This window comes from Plecotus auritus (genome assembly GCF_963455305.1).
Source record: "Plecotus auritus genome assembly, chromosome: 12".
NCBI lineage: Eukaryota > Metazoa > Chordata > Mammalia > Chiroptera > Vespertilionidae > Plecotus > Plecotus auritus.
In genome coordinates, this window is record NC_137778.1 from 41714119 (window position 1) to 41734800 (window position 20682).

General features: G+C 44.9%; 1 protein-coding gene across 1 annotated transcript in view; it reads left to right on the forward strand.

Moving 5' to 3' along the window:
• The first annotated feature begins 757 nt into the window (after nt 1-757).
• COL11A1 (collagen type XI alpha 1 chain) overlaps nt 758-20682 on the forward strand; it is a 299743-nt gene continuing 279818 nt past the window's right edge. Inside the window, exon 1 of the mRNA XM_080648023.1 lies at nt 758-947. The gene's annotated coding sequence lies outside the window, so the exon portion shown is untranslated. The remainder of the gene's footprint in view (nt 948-20682) is intronic.

A 20682-nucleotide genomic window follows, 5' to 3' on the forward strand; every position in this document is an offset into this window, starting at 1 on the left:
ATTAGAATTAGCAGTATCAGTCATGAGGCTCAAGAACATTGTAATAATGGAAGAGTGAGAAAGCGAATTATTGAGTCTTCACTTCTGCTAAGTTAAAATCAAGGAGAGTCTGAACAGCGTCTCCTTTTTTCAAAGTTAATCCAAATGAATCTAGTTGCCTTGTGACGTAAAGTAAATCCTTGCTGGCAGAGCTATAATGTGTGACCACAACAGCCGACGGATGGCTGCAGTACTAACGGGATTTAAGCTATGAATTACACTACCTACGATTTCCTCTAAATGTGTTCATGCACACAAGTGCACACAATCACACGCTTTCATATCTCTCTAATTGTTAGCTCAGATTTAGATATGTGGTCAACTCTGCTGGTTACTTATGCCCATCATCCATTCCCCTCCTCCTCCTCATGGTTCCAGGAACCGGGTCATGTAGACTAAAGAGCAGGGGTAGAGACTAGGGGGGTGAGGCACGGAGAACAATGCCTTGCACACGCTCTGTCCAGCAGAGCAGAAGTGATGGAGGCAGGGGTGGGCATCCGACAGGCTTCTCCCTGGAAGTGACTTGTTGCGCCCAGTTCTGTTCCTCACGAGTGCATCCTTCCCGCCCAGTGTTAAAAGTTGCATCACAGTTGATTACAATGAAGAAAGGGTCTGATGATTGCTTTTACGTGTCAGTTTGGCTGGGCTATGGTGCCCAGCTCTGGGATCAAATATTATTCTAGATGTGTCTGTGAGGGTGTTTGGGGGTGAAGTTAACACTCACATTGGTGAAGTCTGAGTCAAGCTGATTGCCCTTCCTGTTGTAGGTGGGCCTCCGCTAACTAGCTGAAGGCCGGAGTAGCAAAAAAGCCGGGGAATTCTGAAGCTCAGGCCTCCGCCAGCTCCCCCGAGTCTCCAGCCGGCCAGCCCAGCCTGCAGATTTTGGACTTGCCAGCCCCCACAATCAGGTAATCAGGTTTCTGGAAACAAATCTCTGTGTACAGACACAGCCTATTGGCTCTGGTTCTCCGGAGAACCCTGACACACACAAGGGGATACCTACTCCATGAGGTGTACGTTCAAGGTCATTTTCTAGGGGAAACTTCTGTTCCACAGGAAGGTGAAACGATGATGATGATGCTAATTGCAATGTATAGCGACACAAATTATAATTCACATTATTTGAAGCCTCACAGTGTTCCATTGTCCTGAAGCGACCGTTCTGTCTTGGCCCCTGTATGTTACTTATTAATTTATTTATCACACAAAACGATTGTGTGCAGTGAGCTAGTTCAGCCGTAAATCAAATGATTTACCATGACAAGTAAACAGGAGTGTTTACCCAGGAAGTTCCATCTTAGGTTTGGTCTGCACCCAGTGCAGAAAGCTCCCTTGTACTCATGAATGGGTCCAGTGAAGCTAGCCAGCGCACCTGCCAAAAATGCCTTAAAAACGTTCCTTTCACAGAACCCAGAAAGTTAAAAGTGTTCAAAAATGTTAATTCCAAGTGCCGAGGAAACAAGCACAGACCTTGTGCTAACCTGTGTTTATATGAAGTGGGAGTGCACATCACTGAGGCTGGATTGTGTGGGAGGACCGGGGGCCTCGCCACGATTTGGGGGCAAGGTGTTTAGATAAGGCACTGCTCAATAAGGAAATGTCTGTCGTGGTGGTGTGTGTGCGTGTTTTAATTCAATAAAACACCTCTCTAAGTTCACCGTTTTTTGTGGGGGAGGGGATGCTTTTATAATACACTAGGGAAAACAAGAAATGATGATGATGATGATAGCTGCTTTCAAACTTGTGGCTCAAAATGAACATTCTTGCCCTAGCCAGTTTGGCTCAGTGGATAGAGCATCGGCCTGCAGACTGAAATGTCGCGGGTTCAATTCCGGTCAAGGGCACGTACCTCAGTTGCAGGCTTCTCCCTGGCCCAGGGCCTGGTCAAGGTGCGTGCAAGAGGCAACCAATTGATGTGTTTCTCTGTCTTTCCCTCTCTCTCCCACTCTCTCTAAAAATCAATGGAAAATATCCTGAGGCGAGGATTAAAAAAAAAAAGAGAGAACATTCTTCAAGCTTCAGATGGAAGTCCACTGGAGGTGAGACAGACCAAGACAATCTTTTCCCAAAGGCTTGGGCCCTCCATATCGATGCCCATCTGACCTCTGCCTCAGGGGAAATGCCTCTCCTTTGTGTCAGAGCCCATCCACTCCCAGTCTTCAAGGGTATTGTGAGTCATTACTTCTGTTCTCAGAGGTTCACTTTAACCCTCTTCACCTCTCCTTGTCTTCAGAACAGAGATGTGTGGACGTGACTTCTGCCTTGAAAACACCTCCCTTAGTTCCGGGTGTCCCCATCAGCCTTCACTAACCCTGCCCTCTCTTTGCAGGCCCCACCCTTCACCAGGGCCATTTGCTTGGGATTTTTAACACAGCTCTCAGCCCTTATTTCTTTTTTTTTAATATATTTTATTTATTTATTTATTTTTTTTACAGAGAGGAAGGGAGAGGGATAGAGAGTTCAAAACATCGATGAGAGAGAAACATCGATCAGCTGCCTCCTGCACACCTCCTGCTGGGGATGTGACCGCAATCAAGGTACATGCCCTTGACCGGAATCGAACCTGGGACCCTTCAGTCCGCAGGCTGATGCTCTATCCACTGAGCCAAACCAGCAGTGGTTGGCAAACCGCGGCTCGCAAGCCACATGCGGCTCTTTGGCCCCTTGAGTGTGGCTCTTCCACAAAATACCACGGCCTAGGCGAGTCTATGTTGAAGAAGTGGCGTTAGAAGAAGTTTAAGTTTAAAAAATGTGGCTCTCCAAAGGAATTTCAGTCGTTGTACTGTTGATATTTGGCTCTGTTGACGAATGAGTTTGCCGACCACTGAGCTAGGGCTCTCAGCCCTTATTTCTGTCCCCTTTACTTATGACTGCCCCGCAAGCCGCCGAATGCTTGGCCGCTCACATCATCAAAACGTCTGTGGGGCGGCAGTTGGCGAGGCGAGGCTGGGGCCTCTGTGGCTGAGTGTCCTCTCAGCCCTGGCCAAGGGCAGACGGTCTAAGGCTGCCGTAAGACACTGGCTTCGAGCAACACACTTTTATTATCTCACCGTCTCGGGGGTCCAAAGCCTGGGGGGCTCCGCTAGTTTCTCTTCTCGACCTTCCACGGGGTGGACATCGATGTGTCGGCTTTTATGGGGGGGCTCCAGGAAAATGCACCTGGGAGCTCCTCAGGTGGTTGGCAGAGGCTGGCTCCTCGGGTGCAGAACAGAGGCCCTCATTTCCTGGCTGGGGTGCCCTCAGCTCCCTGAGGCGTCTTCCTTCTGCAGTGAGAGCCTGCGTCCGCGCTCAGCCCTTCTCAGGCCTGATGGCTCTGGCTAGGACTGAATTGGCTTGTTTAATAACTCCTTTTTTTTTTTAAATATATTTTATTGATTTTTTACAGAGAGGAAGGAAGAGGGATAGAGAGTTAGAAACATCGATGAGAGAGAAACATCGATCAGCTGCCTCTTGCACACCTCCTACTGGGGATGTGCCTGCAACCAAGTTACGTGCCCTTGACGGGAATCGAACCCGGGACCCTTCAGTCCGCAGGCCGACGCTCTATCCACTGAGCCAAACCGGTTTTGGCTAATAACTCCTTTTTATCCCACATTGTAGAAGCTTATTGTGCAAAGTAATAGTTTTTTTTTGTTTGTTTGTTTGTTTTTTTTACCAACAAACCATATCTTACTTATTTTCAAGAGATGCTGTGTAGTTTACTGGGGACTATTGTTAGATCTTAAACATATTCTTACGTTGCCAGGTTCTCCTTAAGCATAGGCCTACAGAGGGCAGACAGAGGTGGCATTCAGGGTTAGGGTTATGTTAGCCTCGTGGCGTGAACTGGGGTAGAGTCAAGGCATAGAGGGTAGTGACAAGAGAGCGGTGGGGTGTTGGGCATTGGACGGGAACATACAGAGATGGCTGTGAGCTTCAGGCCCCGTGAGGTACACATAAGGGAAGGAGATGGAGGATGAGAGACTGGCGTCGGGAAGTTGCAGTACCTTCACGTCTAGCTTTCAGGTGCTCCTTAGGACATCTGGCGTAACTAGAAGAAAATAACTAAAACCAGGAAGTCCAGTTATTGGACTGATTGTTTTTGACTGACTTGAGTCAGAGAGAGTTTTACCTTGAAAATCCAAAATGATAAATGTAGCTTAAGCACCGTGGAAATATTTCCCAGTTTATTTGTATAGAATTATCCACTTTAATACTGCAAAGAGAGGTGATCTCTCTTTGATGGACTTACCAGAGTTATAGTCTTTTAAAAACCAATGAATTAGCAACATGTTAATAAAAGTACGTAACCTATTCCTGAAAAACAAAGACTTTTCCTCTTTGCATCGTTGGCTTACAAGGAAGTCCTTGGTGAATGAGGGAAGATGCTGTCCGTGCTCTGAGGTAGGATAGAGTCATTCTTTTATATCAGCGTCATGTGTACACTTTCCAGGAAAAGAAGCCTTTACAATGCTTTCTTCCTCATTTTCCTGCACACAAAGATTGACATTAGCATGCATTTTAGTTTGTTCTGCTTCTAAGCCATTGAAGTTCCTTAATTCTTAAAAAACAACAACAACACAGCTAAGAATTGCCAGCTATCACTTAGTTTTTAAATAAGAGTACACAGATCTTTATGAGACAAGTGGATTATCGTGGAATTTTAAAGATTTAAAATATAAATGGCATTGAGGGGCTAATATATTTTAAACTTACTGTTAGGATTATACTCCTTTTCCTCAGGGAATAAACCTTTGCCTGCTGAGCTGCCAGTGCTATTGCTCTAGCTGGCCACCAGAGGTCAGTATTGACAGAGAAATGAAAAGCCTTTTGGCATTACAGGTTAATACAGTTCAATCTTAAATTCTGTCTGCCCCAAGTCACTAGAAAGACCATAGCACTACCTCCTAGGACAACATTATAACACTGTAACACAAACTTTAAATCAGAATAGTTTCAGATAATTAAGTGATAAAAGTAGGTATTACCACTTGGATAAGTCAGCCAAATCATGTGATTTAAGATTTCCCCCCATCTGATGGATGCAGGGGTCCTCAAACTTTTTAAACAGGGGGCCAGTTCACTGTCCCTCAGACCGTTGGAGGGCCGGACTATAGTTTAAAAAAAAAAAAAACTATGAACAAATTCCTATGCGCACTGCGGGCCCGGGACGAGTCGGCTGCTAAGCAGGACAGGCAGCGGCACCCGGCGGGCCGGATACATGTCCTCGGCGGGCTGCATGTGGCCCGCGGGCCGTAGTTTGAGGACGCCTGCATGCGTTGTTCAGGTGTCAGCTCTAAATCCTCACACAGCAGCCTCGAGACTAGGAAAGGATGCCACATGTCATGCTCAGCACCTCGCTCTGTCGCACTAGGGATCTGACCTGTGGGTCGACCTTGGGCATTTGCTCTCCAGGCACCAAGGGGCCAGATTTCTATGTAAAGAGGAGCCTGGCGTAGGCCTGGAGGAAGTCACATTCCACCCTGGTGAACTGGCTGTCCCAGCCACAGAGGAAAGATTTCGGGACGGAAGTCAAAGAATCCAGTGGTCCACCGCCCATAGGTTTTCTTTCCTCAGCGTCTTTTGCTTTTCTGTATCAACTCCTGGAAAACGCAAGACAAAACACCTTTCTCCGGGACTGCAAGTTAACAGAACTTCGAGCTGTCGTCGTGGTGCGAGCACGTGGGCCTGGCGTTTCCGTGGGTGACGTGTCTGGGGCCTAAGGAAGAGCCCCAGCGCCAGCCCCGCCACCGGCAGATGCGTGAGGACACCTTCACTAAGTCCATTCACCGCCCAGCCCGAGTGGGAGTTCCCGCACAGCCTGCCAATGAGATGCTGGTAATGCGGACTCTGCTTTGGGGAATTGGGCAAGGCTGCCGGGATTCATTCCTGAACTTTAGCAGCCACAAAAGAGTGTTTTTCTGTCGTCTGTAACCGATTCAAAACCAGGTCTCCAAAGGACAAGCTGGCTTTTGTGCCCATCTTCCCTGACGTCCAACGACTAGTCATGTTACGACTTCGGGTTTTCAGCAAGATCGCAGGAAACATCGGGCGAAAGGGGAGGAAAGCAAACAAATGTCATCTTTTGACTGGAGTAGCCTGTTCTCACCGTTTGCTCATTTTAGAAGGTTCTCTTTGGAAAATTATTACGTGCTAATTCGCCACAAGTTAATGGTGCGTTACTATTAAACGAGGGATTAAATCCGTGAGGTATCAAGAATCATAAAAAAGGTTGCCTAAATCTTTAGATGTTGAGCACAAAAGCAGTTCATGCCGGTTCATACTCAAAACTGCTTGCCTTGCCTTGAAAACATATTCCCACCATCCTCTCCCCAGTGAGTGGGCTAATAAACACGTGAGAGTATTATTAATTACTGCTATTGTTTAGTTTCTGCATTTCAGTCCATCTGAATGCTGGCTGGTGTTTTGAAACGTTTGAGGGGCAGAGGCAGCTTTCCTTACTAAGGATCTGGTGCCCTTAACTATCTCACTAGCCGGGTGACCACATCTTGGAAAATGTCCCGCTCCTTTTGTAGAAAATGTCAGGAGCTCCGAACAGTAGGCCAGGAGGGACTGTGGGGAGTGAAGCTCAGCCAGGCCCTGCAGCCTCTAAGAAGAAAGGCTTGTCCCCGCACCTCTGTGTCCACTTTTTGTTTCATTATTATTATTTTTTTCTTTTTAGGGCAATGTATTCTTTTGGCTTCTAGTCCTAATTTTATTTTAGGAATGGTTTTTCATGCGCTTCAGACAGGCGCCTCCTGTCCAGATCTTGAATGCAAATACTATGTCTTTGTTTTGTCTTCTTGGACAAATATATTTTATTGGGAAGCCATTTCAAAATGCTTGTTAAACACGGTTCAACACGGGAGCTCATGCACATGAATGCAAGCGTGGGGCCGCCGTGGGAACAGAGGGCCTGTGTCTCCCGCCCGGGACTGCAGCTCCTGTTCCAGGAGAGAGACTGCCTTCACGGGCCGCACGGCGCACACTGCCTGCTGCCGTGACGCACACAGACACGCACGCAGGCACATCCCGGGGACGGAGGGGAAAAAAACCCATTAGTCATAAAGCCCAGGAGTGGAACGTTGAAGAGAGCGAGGCCGGGAGAGGAACTGCTCAGAACTTGAATGAATTGCCAGTTTTCACCAAGTAACTGGCGGGCCTTCTCAGGCAGGCTCCAAATTCCTGCTGAAACGAAGACTTTCTTTCCTGGACTGGGCCTGGCATTCCTGGGAAACAATGGCCCTTTTCAAATAGGCTCTGAAATTTCACAGGTGAAGGGAGAGGGGCAGTCATCCGATCCCACCCACGAGAAGCCTGTTCGTATTTTAAAAAGTGAAGACAGGCCTATCGTGGAAGGGCCGGCAGAGCTGGCCCGCGGCTGGAGCTGCAATCTAGACCCCGGGCCACAGAGCTGCGAAACGCGAATCAGTGTCTGTCTCCCTCGGGCTCCCGGAGAGCAGCCTGCAGAGCCACCGGGCAGGGCTGTATTTCACATCGTGGTTTATTTCGTGTCATGGTTTGTCAGCGTTCAGGTTCCTCTTCAATGAGGAATTGACACGAGAATCTATAAAAGGAAGGATTCCAGCCCAGCCAGAGGGGCTCAATGGTTGAGCGTTGACCTATGAACCAGGAGGTCAGAGTTCGAGTCCTGGTCAGGGCACATGCCCGGGTTGTGGGCTCGACCCCCATTGTGGAGTATGCAGGAGGCAGCTGATCCAGGATTCTCTCTCTTCATTGATGTTTCTATCTCTCTCTCCCTCTCCCTTCCTCTCTGAAATCAATACAAATATATATATTTTTAAATTATATTAGCCCTAGCCAGTTTGGCTCAGTGGATAGAACGTCAGCCTGCAGACTGAAGGGTTCCGGGTTTGATTCCGGTCAAGGGCACATGCCTGGGTGGCAGGCTCGGTCCCCAGTGCGGGGTGTGCAGGAAGCAGCTGATCAATGATTCTCTCTCATCATTGATGTTTCTATATCTCTCTTCCTCGCAGAAATAAATAAAAATATATTTAGAAAAAAAATACAAATCTTTAAAAAGAGAGTGAAATCAATAAAAACATATTTTTAAAGAATAAAATGAAGGGTTTCATTGCTGATGTGTGTGTGTGTCATTTTGGAAGAGATGCAGAGAAAAATATTCCATAGATAGGTAAACTCGTACATAACCAATTCCAGGTATGTGTCATAATTTCACCTCGCATCCTTTCCAAAATAGATGGAAAGTGATCTCATTATGCTATAGTTAAGTAATTTAAAATTTTCTTTAAATATGTTTTTATTGATTTCAAAGAAGAAGAGAGAGGGAAAGAAAGATAGAAACAGCAATGATGAGTGAATCATGGCCTCCTGCCACCCCCTACTGGGGATTGAGCCCACAACCTTATGGGAATTGAACCATGACTTTCTGGTTCATAGATTGAAGCTCAACCACTGAGCCACACCTGCCAGGCTCAGTTTAAGTGTTTGGACAGTTTTAGGAGCCTTTCATGAAAGTATAAACCTTATCCCAGCCTGGACCTCTTTGGCTCAGTGGATAGAGCGTCGGCCTGCGGACTGTGGGATCCCGGGTTCGATTCCGGTCAAGGGCATGTACCTTGGTTGCAGGAACATCCCTAATAGGGGCTGTGCAGGAGGCAGCTGATCGATGTTTCTCTCTCATCGATGTTTCTAACTCTCTATCCCTCTCCCTTCCCCTCTGTAAAAAATCAATAAAATATATTAAAAAAACATTTAAAAATAATAAAAAATAAACCTTATCCCATTTTAAAGACTTTGGGCATGTTGTTAGCCGTATATATATACGTGTACAGTTAAAATCAGGTGCCTTTCATAGACTTCATGCAAACTTTTATTGGATCATATCTTTTAGTGATTCAGTTTGTGTGTTTTTTGTTTTTGTTTTTAAATATATCTATCGATTTCAGAGAGGAAGGGAGAGGGAAAGAGAGATAGAAACATCAGTGATGAGAGAGAATCATTGATTGGCTGCCTCCTGCATGTCCCCCACTGGGGATCAAGACTACAAACCAGCCAAAACCGGTTTGGCTCAGTGGATAGAGCGTCGGCCTGTGGACTCAAGGGTCCCAGGTTCGATTCCGGTCAAGGGCATGTACCTTGGTTGCGGGCACATCCCCGGTGGGGGGTGTGCAGGAGGCAGCTGATCGATGTTTCTCTCTCATCGATGTTTCTAACTCTCTATCTCTCTCCCTTCCTCTCTGTAAAAAATCAATAAAATATATTTAAAAAAAAAAAAAAAAAAAAAGACTACAAACCAGGCATGTGCCCTTGACCAGAATCGAACTTGGGACCCTTCAGTCCACAGGCCGACACTCTATCCACTGAGCCAAACCAGCTAGGGCTCAATGATTCAGTTTTATGGCTGAGGAGACTAATAAGAGTTCAGATTATGATATTTATCATTCAGAGACAAATCTTATTGGGCTTGTCTCTCTGCAAGAGACAGAGTCCTTTCTCCTTTATTCCTTTTAACAATGCTGACAACTGGCCCAAGATACCTCATGCACCCAATGTGAAACGTGAATCAGTGTCGGTGTTCCTATCGTGGAGACTTATTGTATTATTTATTATTTTTTATATTTTTTTATTGATTTCAGAGAGGAAGAGAGAGGGAGAAAGAGATAGAAACATCAATGATGAGAGAGAATCGTTGATCAGCTGCCTCCCACATGCCCCCTGCTGGGGGTCGAGCCCACAACCCGGGCATGTGTCCGTGTGGTCAGTGTGGAGATCAGACTTGTCATCCTTGTTAAAAACAGAATAAGGCTTTTGGGGCATATCTATCCCTAGAGGGATAGAGTGGAAATCTGAATTAAGCTTCTCCTTTTCATAGTTTTAGGTTTTGTTTTACAGCCACTGCTTGTAATGAGTAGTTATGTAAAGGGAAAATAAGGCTTCAAGTTCCCGGCCCCTGTCATTTGTAGGTGTTCTTTTGCTGGAACGCAGCATTACCAAACTAGTGTTTTACTTGGCTTGGCAGCATTTTTATTTAAATAAATGCAGAAATTTAGGAAACGTAAAATACAAGGTTCACTGTATTCCATATAGTTCAGGGCAGGGGAGGGGGGACCTTAACTCTCTAGCCATATGCATTCCAAATATTAGCTAAAAGCTAAATAGCCCTTTATATAGTCACAAGTCAGCAAAATAATACTGACAAATTATTCTCTTGTGCTTTTACAAAATACCTGTTGTTTTAAAGTGCAAAAATAAATTACAAGACTTTAGAGAAATACTTCATGTCTCGTATGCACTAATGCATACTCTACAAAATATACACAAAAACAGTGAAAAGTTTTATAGAGTTATTAAAGCATCTCAAATGTGGTAAACAGAAGTTGTTTCTTAAAAAAAAAAAAAGAGAGAACTACATACTTAATTTATTCCTTAATTTTGAAAAAAGGTTAAGTAAAGGATGTTGGACTTCACAAGACCTATGCTCAAAGGTGGCACAATTAGCATAATAGATGCTGTGACTCTATGACATGTAAAATTCTGTGCATATTTCTGCATCAAAGAAGACGTTATTCTCGGAGTACACAGCTTTGATAGTTTCTTCCTTTTCCTTTGCATATGTATGTTTGTCCTTTCCAGATGTCTGTGAGGAAGTCTGATAGAATACTGTAGTTCAAAACGGACACTTTGGTGTCAGATACCGGGATTTGAGTCCTAGCTGCACCACGTACCAGCTGCGTGGGCTAATTTAGCCAGGCTGATAGCTTTGTCTGGTGAAGAAAAACCGTTTTGCCAGAGCAAAGATGAGAGCGTAATCACTTTTTTCATCTTGAAAGGCTGTTTTATTCCTGTTCTGGTCAACTTATAAATGAATCCATGATACTCGAACACTTCTGAGCATTTTAAAAGGGTCCTTCAGTTTTCCTCTGAGGGTGAGAATTCCAGGAATGTCCCTCGGGGTATGTTTGTCAGGTGGGGCCTCTTGGTATTTCTCAGATCATACCACCTACTCATAGGGCCTGCCCTGCGTGTCCCTGAACCTCACTGAGGTGTGCTTTCCTCGCTGTCACTGGAGCAACGAGGGGCAAAGTCACTGAGCATTGAAGTCCGCTCTCTTAAGAGGAGTTGTCCCTGATCGTTGTTGTCCTTCCAATGGCAGTATGTCCCAAGTTACGATGGTTTATCAGGATGTAACCCCACCCTACGTCAAGAGCATCTGTACATGTAAACGTATTTAGGGGAAAGTTGAGGCCCAGGGACACAACTCAGTGGTTATAACCCTTTTCACTGTGGCTCGTTTAAAAGGGTAATAATAACACTGTGCTGGTGGATTGTGTGTATCAACTTGGCCGGACTGTGGAGGCACAGAGATTTGACCCAGTGTTGCTCTGGGTGTTTGTATGAGGCTGTTATTGGATGAGATTGACATTTAAATTGGTGGACTTTGAGCAAAGCAGGTTGCCCTACAAATTGTGGGTGGGTCTCATCCAATCAGTTGAAGGCCGAAAGAGACCAAATAGACTGCTCTGTCTTTGAGCAAGAAATGATTCTAGAGCAGGTGGCCTTCAGACTTGACCCAGAACATATCTATATATTACATATAATTCATATTTATGTATTATTTCATATTTAACTTGATAATTTATGAAGTGACTTCCTGGATAGTATCTCATTTAATCTCTACAAATCTTCTATGAGAGATGGAAAATGCATTTAAATGTCCTGTTTTTACAGATAAGAAAAAAAGGAAGGGTTAGAGAGGTTATCTGAGTTGCTCAAAACTCTACAGTCAATGGACAAAAGAGACTCGATTTGAACTCTGGACTTCAGACTTCCAGTGTAGTTTTGATTCCGCTAGCTCACCGTTTTCACTGGGGAGCCTTAACAAATGCTGATGCTCAGGCCCCACTTCATATGCATCAAAAAAGCATGCGACGGTAGGGGTCAGGCATGAATACTTTCTAAAGACCCCAGGTGCTTCCAGTATTGAGCAGTCTGAAATTACTAGTTCTTTCATCAAGGTTTAGCCCAGGGGTCCTCAAACTTTTTAAACAGGGGGCCAGTTCCCTGTCCCTCAGACCGTTGGAGGGCCGGACTATAGTTTAAAAAAAAAACTATGAACAAATTCCTATGCGCACTGCGGGCCCGGGACGCATCGGCTGCTAAGCAGGACAGGCAGCGGCACCCGGCGGGCCAGATACATGTCCTCGGCGGGCCGCATGTGGCCCGCAGGCCATAGTTTGAGGACGCCTGGTTTAGCCTGACGATTCTTTTCCAAATGTGTTTCTAAGGCACCATTAACACATAGTCTGACTGGTTTCTTACCATGAAGTGTATTCACAGAAGAGGCGAATAGTATCCCTAAACATGAAAACATAACATTAAGAGTAATTAGTAGGTTTTTAGCCATAAAATAACATATTCTAAAAATATATGAAAAATAAATTGGCATTGATAAGCTCTATGAGACCAATGATTAAATTCTGAGCTTCCCAGTGTTGTTCAACCGAGTTACTGAGAAAAACTAAAAACAAAAACAGAAAAAGCGATTCCTGAAAAAGCTTTTACCTTTCTCAGCCAACACTCCTGTTTATTTCTTTGGGAGCCGCTTCCAAAGTTAGCCACTTATCTCCTTCCCTTACTCTCATCTCTCCTCCTTTTCTGACTATTCAAAGGAAATTTCGCTAATAAGATCAGAGGGAAACAAGCAGCTTCGGCTATCAGTGGATGTGAAAGCAGGTCATGGATTCAGACACGCCACTCTATACTTTCCGTACAATGGGAGTCCAGGAATCCGGGTCTCTTTGGCAGGGCTTTTGGTGCCCAGTAGGCCAAGGGAATCCAATGGCGGACACTCCAGGAAGCCTGTCCACATTGGAACCAGAGACTCGGACGATAATGCTTTTGAGGCGGCCCGAGTGGAAAGTTCAGTCCCGAGTCCGGGTTGCCCATCGGGTTAGGTTCAGGTCTGTTATCAACCACCGACTTCAAAGCTTTGGGCTCTGGTCAAAGGGGTAAGTGTGCTTAAAAAATAATAAAAATAAAGACCTTCTTAGTGGCTCTGGGCAGGTGGACCCTCGGAAGGAGCCAGCCGTTGGGAGCACAGAGGATAGAAATCTGGGAGTGCAGCCAGAGCCGGTTCGCGTCCCACAAACAGAGCGTGTTCCCCAGAGCGAGGACGCCGCGGAGCCCCTGCCCGTTGCGGTGAGATCTTCAGACCCTTGGCCGCTGGAGTTCTGCGAAGTAAGGGAATAGCAGTGGGAACTCGCAGACGGTTACAGAAATGTGTCCTGACATATCAACTGTTTTCAGAGGTTTGGGCAAAGGGGCATTTTCTCTCTCTTTCTTTCTTCCTTTCTTTCTTTCTTTCTTTCTTTCTTTCTTTCTTTCTTTCTTTCTTTCTTTCTTTCTTTCTTTCTTTTTCTTTCTTTCTTTCTTTCTTTTTTTTCTTTCTTCCTTCCTTCCTTCCTTCCTTCCTTCCTTCCTTCCTTCCTTCCTTCCTTCCTTTCTTCCTTCCTTCCTCCCTCCCTCCCTCCCTCCCTCCTTCCCTCCCTTCCTTCCTTCCTTTCTCTCTCTCTCTCTCTTTCTTTCATTCTTTTTCTTTCTTCCTTCCTTCCTTCCTTCCTTCCTTCCTTCCTTCCTTCCTTCCTTCCTTTCTTCCTTTCTTACCTCCCCCCGCCCCCCCCCCAGTAAATCAGGGCAGGTCAGTTTCATTCTTCCAAGTACAACCAAGTGCAACCAGTCCCATTTCAGCATCAAGAAAAAGCACATCTGTGTCAGTAGGCGATGTCACTGGCCAAGTCGACATGTGGACACGGGAAAACGTACGTTGGGATGACCTGTGCCGCTAAATGTGCCTCTTGGTGGGGTGCAGCTCCGGTCCCGTTACTGCGATCCAGGATAAACCGGTCTTACAGCACACGCTCCTCTCAGGTGACGAGGGATATAGCATGGCATCGGCTCCGGAGCCCCAAGTATGTTCTCTTCTGGCTCTGCTGCTGGGGAACTGTGCACTTTAAATTCTCGCCGTCTCCATTTCCTCGTCTGTGTACACGTGGGCATGAATATGCCTTTTCTGCTGTACCGCCATAGGTTACCGTGAGGGTCAGATATGAGCGTTCTTTGCCAGAACTGAAGTCCGAGGCATTGCTTTCCATGTAAATCTGTCCAAACGTGCCCTTCGCCTCTGCGTGGGGATGTAGAGAAACCCGCCGTGGCCTCTCCCGTGCTTCAGCAACGGCAGCATGCGTGCTGAGGGAGAGATGGTGGCCTCATCTGCTGAGTAATAGCACGTCTTGTATTCATCATTAGCATACAGGCCTCTCTTTAATGTTAAAGAGGACAGATGAGACTTCAATGTCATTCCAGCCAGCGCCAGGTCCTTTCAGCTCTACTTCCAGAACCCGAGGACCATCGGTCTGTGTTCCTTCTGCTCTTAGGGACTCTTAGCAGAACAGCTGGGAGCCCTGGTCCTGCAACAAATTCAGACTCTGCCCGTTAGGACATTGGATCTAATTATCTATTGATTTCCATTTCCACTGCATCCCATGACAACCTGTATTCCTGCCCGTCACACACTGGCGTCTGAGGTGTGTTCTGTGTTCCATGACTAGCTTGTTCCATGTGGACGAGCCTCTCCCCTTGGATTAACCAGGCTTTATCCTGGGCCCATTGTGTGTGTGTGTGTGTGTGTGTGTGTGTGTGTGTGTGTGTGTGAGAGAGAGAGAGAGAGAGAGAGAGAGAGAGAGAGAGAGAGAAAAACAAAGATGTTAATGACGCTAAACCCTCACATCCTCCATTCCACTACGTCTGGCTCTAGGGCACCAGTTTGAAAGTCTGGGCATAGCCACTGTTCGTGTCTTCTTTCTTTTTTCTTGGTCAGTCTGGCTAGTTTATCAATTTTATTGCTCTTTGTAAAAAAGTACCGTTTTATTTAATTGACTTTATTGTTTTACTGTTTTCAATTTCACCTTAATTCTTCTCATCCCTTTTGCCTGCTTCGTATTTACTTTGATTTACCTTTTCTGTCTTCTTAATTTGGAAGCTTGAATCATTGATTCGAAGACCTATTCTTCTTTCTACTCTAAGCCTATAGAGCTGCAACTTTTTAAAATTTAAGGACTCCTATAGCTGCATCTCCAAACTTGAAATGTTTTCTTTTTATTCAGTGAAAAACATAATTCCACATTTCCTCTCCTGTTGGCTTACTGTTTAGACCTTTTCAACAAAAATGTAGTGGTTTTCGCCGCATTTACAATATATACCTCTTACCTGGCTTCCCCAGTGACTACATTTCACTTAACTGTGGTATAATCTCAAAACCAGTAAATTGAATTTGGTACAGTACTCTTAACTAGATTACAGACATTATTCAGATTTTACCAGTTATTACTTACTAAAGGCCGGGTGCATGAAATGTGTGCACTCGTGGAGGGGGGTCCCTCGGCTGGCCTGAACCCTCTCGCAGTCCGGGATCCCTCGGGAGATGTCCGACTGATGGCTTAGCGGGCAATTGGACATCCTTAGTGCTGCCGTGGTGGCGGGAGAGGCCACCACTGCTGCGCTCGCCAGCTGTGAGCCCGGCTTCTGGCTGAGCTCCTGCGTTGAGCATCTGCCCCCTGGTGGTCAGTGCACATCATAGCAACCAGTTGTTCTGCTGTTGGGCCTAAACTGGCTCTCTGACATCCCCTGAGGTGTCCCAGATTGCGAGAAGGCGCAGGCAAGGTCGAGGTACCCCACCAGTGCACGATCAGGACTAGGGAGGAATGTGGGAGGTTGGCCAGCCAGGGAGGGACCGTGGGAGGGCTCCAGGGCATGTCCCGCCCGTCTTGCTCAGTCCCGATCAGCCAGACCCCAGCAGCAAGCTAACCTACCTGTTGGAGCATCTGCCCCCTGGTGGTCAGTGAACATCATAGCAAGTGGTTGAGTGGCCTTAGCATTCATTAGCATATTATGCTTTGATTGCTTGAACAGTCGACTGGACACTTAGCATATTAGGCTTTTATTATATAGGATATTAATATGTGTATGTGTAGTTCTATGCAATTTTAGTTCAGCATAGATTCATCTGAAAACAACAATACAGACATTTTCCATCATTACAAAGGCACTCCCTCATGCTAATTATTATAGTCAACCACCTCTACCATCATTATCTTTTGGCAACTACCAGCCCATTTCCTTTGCTAAAATGTTGTCATTTTCAAGGTATTGCATTTTGTCATTTCAAGGATGTAATATAGATGGGATAATACAGTATGCAACCTTTTGGTATATTGGCTTCTTTTTTAGTGCCCTTGACATCCATTCAAGTTGTTGCATGTATAACTAGTTTGTTTCTTTGTATTTCTGAATAATATTCTGTTGTATGGATGTACTACAGTTTAACCTTCATCCATTGAGGGATTTTTTTTTTTCAGTTTTTGGTTATTAACCATAAAGCTTCTATGAAGATTTATGTACAGGACTTTATGAGAAAGTAAGTTTTCATTTCTCTGGGGTAAATATACAGGAGTCAATTGTTGGGTCGTATGATAAGTGCATATAGTTTTCTCAGCAAATACCAAACTGTTTTCCAGAGTGGCTGTACTAGCATTTTACACCATCACCAGCAATGACTTAGAGGTCTGGTTTCTTATATCCTCATCAGCACCTGGTATCTCCACTATTTTTAAAATTGTAACCTATTTAGAAGGGGTATAGTGATATTCCACTACGGTTTCGTTTTTATTTCCCTAATGGCTCATCATTTGAACATCTTTTTATGTGCTTTTTGTCTTCTGTATATTTTTCTTTGGTGAAAGCTCTGTTTATGTCTTTAGCCCATTTTCTAATTGAATCCTTTTCATCTTTTTACTGCCTTTTTAAAAAGCTACTTTATATATTTACATGTGGTTTGCAAATATTTTCTTCCAGGTGGTAACTTGCCTCAGACACTTCATAGTCTTCTACAGAGGAAACACTTTTATTTTAACAAATTCCAATGCACTGATTACATCTTTTTTTATTGTATTTTTGCTGTCATGGGTAAGAACTCTTTGCCTACTCTTAGAATTCTCAGATATTTTTCTTTTAAAATTTCATGATTTTACATTTTCCAATTAAGTCTATGATCTGTTTTGAGTTAATTTTTATATAAGCTGTGAGATTTTATATCAAGGATTGTTTGTTTATTTGTTTATTATTTATTTATTTACTTATTTATTTTGGCCAGTATGACTCTATGGCAAAGCATCATTTATTGAAACATAACCATTTCAGTGTTGGCATATTGATTGGTTAATAGTTAAGAGAATGATATTTGCTTATAACGTTTAAAAGGGGAAAGAAGATCCTAGTGACTATCTTTTTTTATTAATTTGGAGAAATAAACGTTTACCTTCAATAGTATTCACAGGAATAGAAAGTAAAGCTATAAGACACAGTCTTCCCCTTGTCTCCTTGGTGCTCCTCCTTCCCTTCTGGTGCTGTGAGTTTCTTGTCTGTGTCATTGTCCTTCTCGCTAAAGAAGGTTTCGTAATTAGCGCAAGGCAAATCCACAGGCAACACATTCCCTCACGTTCTGCTTGTATTCCAAGTGAACTTGGGCACCAATAGGAGCAACTGGATTCTCAACATATATTCTAACTCCAGGAAACCCTTTTTCCTTCCTTCCTTCCTCCTTTCCTTTCATCCTTTCCTCATGCTGTATGCCTGTACCTACTCACATTCATAAAAATACGGTTATCTTTAGGAAAATGAAATATGTCTTTAATAATTGTAGAACTGATTATTTAAAAACACTGAACACTCTTAAGCTGAAACAGAAACTTGGAAAAGCAACTACAAAATTAACCTCGAGAAATGAAAGACACCAACTGAACAAATGTAAATGGGCCCATTAAACGCTTGGAATCGCTGTGGCAAGCAGAAAAAGCAGTTTTAATATACTTAGTTTGCTGAGTGTCCAATTTTTTAAATTCTCTCTTTCTCCCTCTCTCTTCCGGTCAGTGAAATGAGAAAAACTTTATGTAGTCATTACTTTTCATTCTCATCACTAATATACTCAGGGTAGTAACCATAGTAATGTAACTAATCAAACTAGAACCACTAGTCTGTATTTCTGGGCCATGCATGAGGAGGAAATCAGTCATTACTCCTGACATTGATTTTGTGGTATATTCTCCATTATATATGATGTTGCCGGATATATTTCTTCATAGTGAAGAAGGAGTCCTATTCCTTTGCTTATTTAGTCCCATATTTCCTCATTGATTCTTTCCGTTGCTAGAATAAGTGGGCTCTTCCTGGCTATGTGGAGAAGGTGGGGCTGATCACCATTCTGTTTCTGGTTGTGGTTCTAATCTAGTCTAGGTGCAATACTGAGGTCTCAGAGATGCAGAGTTGATGAAATCCCTGAAGTCAGACTTCTTCAGAAAATAGAAAGACTTTTCTTTCTGGATAATATAGTATAATTTTATAATTCTCTTGGTATTAATGTCTACGGTCTATTTTATTATTTTTAATCTTGTATTCAATGGGGTGTGCAAACATTCTAGAAGTTAAGATAATCAATAATAATCTCATCTCATATTTGTTACAATGAGTCAAAGGGAGTGTAAAGCCCCTTTAAGGAGTTTATGCACCTTTTTTCCTCTGCTTCCCTGGTAGTGCAAAGAGCACAGGTGTAAGTGCTTTCTAGGACAATGAACACGTAATGAGCTTTCTCTCCCTCCGTGCCTCTTTCCCCCTCTCACTCTCTCTTTAACTTCTCTCTCTGCCACGGACATAGGGGCACATATATTCTTTCAAATTAGTACAACGAGAATTTTTTAAAAAACATCAAGTGAAGTACAACAGAATAAAATGGGCAAATGTGATTATATCACATATAATCAGAGTCTCTAGTTGTATATGTATTCTACACCTGTAAACACATATATTGGTGTAATGAATCACACTGAAATTGTGTTTCTGATGGTACTTCAAATCCAATGACTTGGAGACCTCCGGCATAGTCTGTGGAAGCTTCTGGATTCTCTACACGTGAAGGTTTATGCCCGGGCTGCAGTGTTATGACAAGAAGTAAGGACAACCGCTCCTCCAATGAAGACGGTAAACACGCCTCCATGGAGGCCTACCGAAGAGGGAAGAGGCTGAAACCCTGGGCAGGTTGAGAAGACCTTTGGAAAGAATTCACTGTGAGAGGAATGGAAATTACATGAGATCATGGAACATGAGCCGCAGAGAGACGGGTTCAAGGTCTCAGAGTCTGAGTCTGTGCAAGTCTCAGAAGTGTAAACACACAGCTCCGTGTACAGATGAGGTATCACAGAAGTGTACACTTGGTCCCCGTACACTTTATTAGCCAGGTCACCCCAGTAAAGTTCACTTGAAAAGGAAGTGTTCAGATTTGGGCCGGATGTCCGAGTCATTTCGAACAATCTCCTAATCCGGTCAGCCTTCTAAATACCACCCTGAGGGCTGGTGAAACATTTCTACAGCAACTGCAAGTCCAGAGGCGGGGAGACTGTCCTTGGCCAGAGGAGGCCCAGACCGGAGAGCATGGCTCAGGCCCAGCAGGAAGGGCCAGGGCGGGCTGCTGGGGTAAAGGCCTCTGTGAGCTCCACCTAGTGGAAACGCCCCCCCTCCTCCCACCATCTGTGAACTTTTAAAGCTCATTAAAGCAGGAAGGGTTGTGGGGGGAGTGGTGGTCACTCCAAGAGGGAGGGGACTTAGGCATCAGAGATGGTTTTAGTGACCCAGCTTTATGCTCCACCAGTGAGGACAGATGGGAACTCAACACAGCTACTCAAGACTTGACTATGAGCCCTAGCTGGTTTGGCTCAGTGGGTAGAGCACGGGCCCAAGGACTAAAGGGTCCTGGGTTCCATTCTGGCCAAGGGCATATAACTTGGTTGCAGGCTTGATCCCCAAACCCTGGTCTGGGCGCACACAGGAGGCAACCAATCATGTGTCTCTCTCACATTGATGTTTCTCTCCCTCTGTCTCTTCCCCGCCCTTCCACGCCCCCCTTCCACCCCCAAAAATAAAAAACACAATGGAAAAAATATCCTCGGGTGAGGAATAACAAAAACAACAACAGAAAATAATTGACTGTGGCTTTGTCTTCCTTGCAGCTAGGGGGCGGGGGTTATGCTTCTAGACCAGGGGTGGGCAAACTTTTTGACTCGAGGGCCACAATGGGTTCTTAAACTGGACCGGAGGGCCGGAACAAAAGCATGGATGGAGTGTTTGTGTGAACTAATATAAATTCAAAGTAAACATCATTACATAAAAGGGTACGGTCTTTCGGCTCTGCGGGCCGGATAGAACAGCCGAATGGGCCGGATCCAGCCCGCGTAGTTTGCCCACGGCTGTCTAGACCCCAGTGCTTTGGCATCTAGCCACCCCCCTTGTGGGCCGTTTTAGTGTGGCGGGAGCTTCAGTACAGACCCGGACCATCGGAAGAGCATCCTGAACCCAGGATAAGGCTGTAAAGGCTCCACCACAGAAAAGAGGAACTTTTCAGAGATGTGGCCCAAGGGTCCAAGGGAACACAAGGGGCGTTTCCTTCACTGGGAGGGCAGTTGGGCGTGTTATGCAGGAACCTTTGCAGTCGTGAGTGCTCGAAACTCAAGAGCAGTGGGAAGAGCTCCCAGGGCCAAGCCTGAGACAAGTGGAGAGGAGTTTGAGAGCCAGCACTCA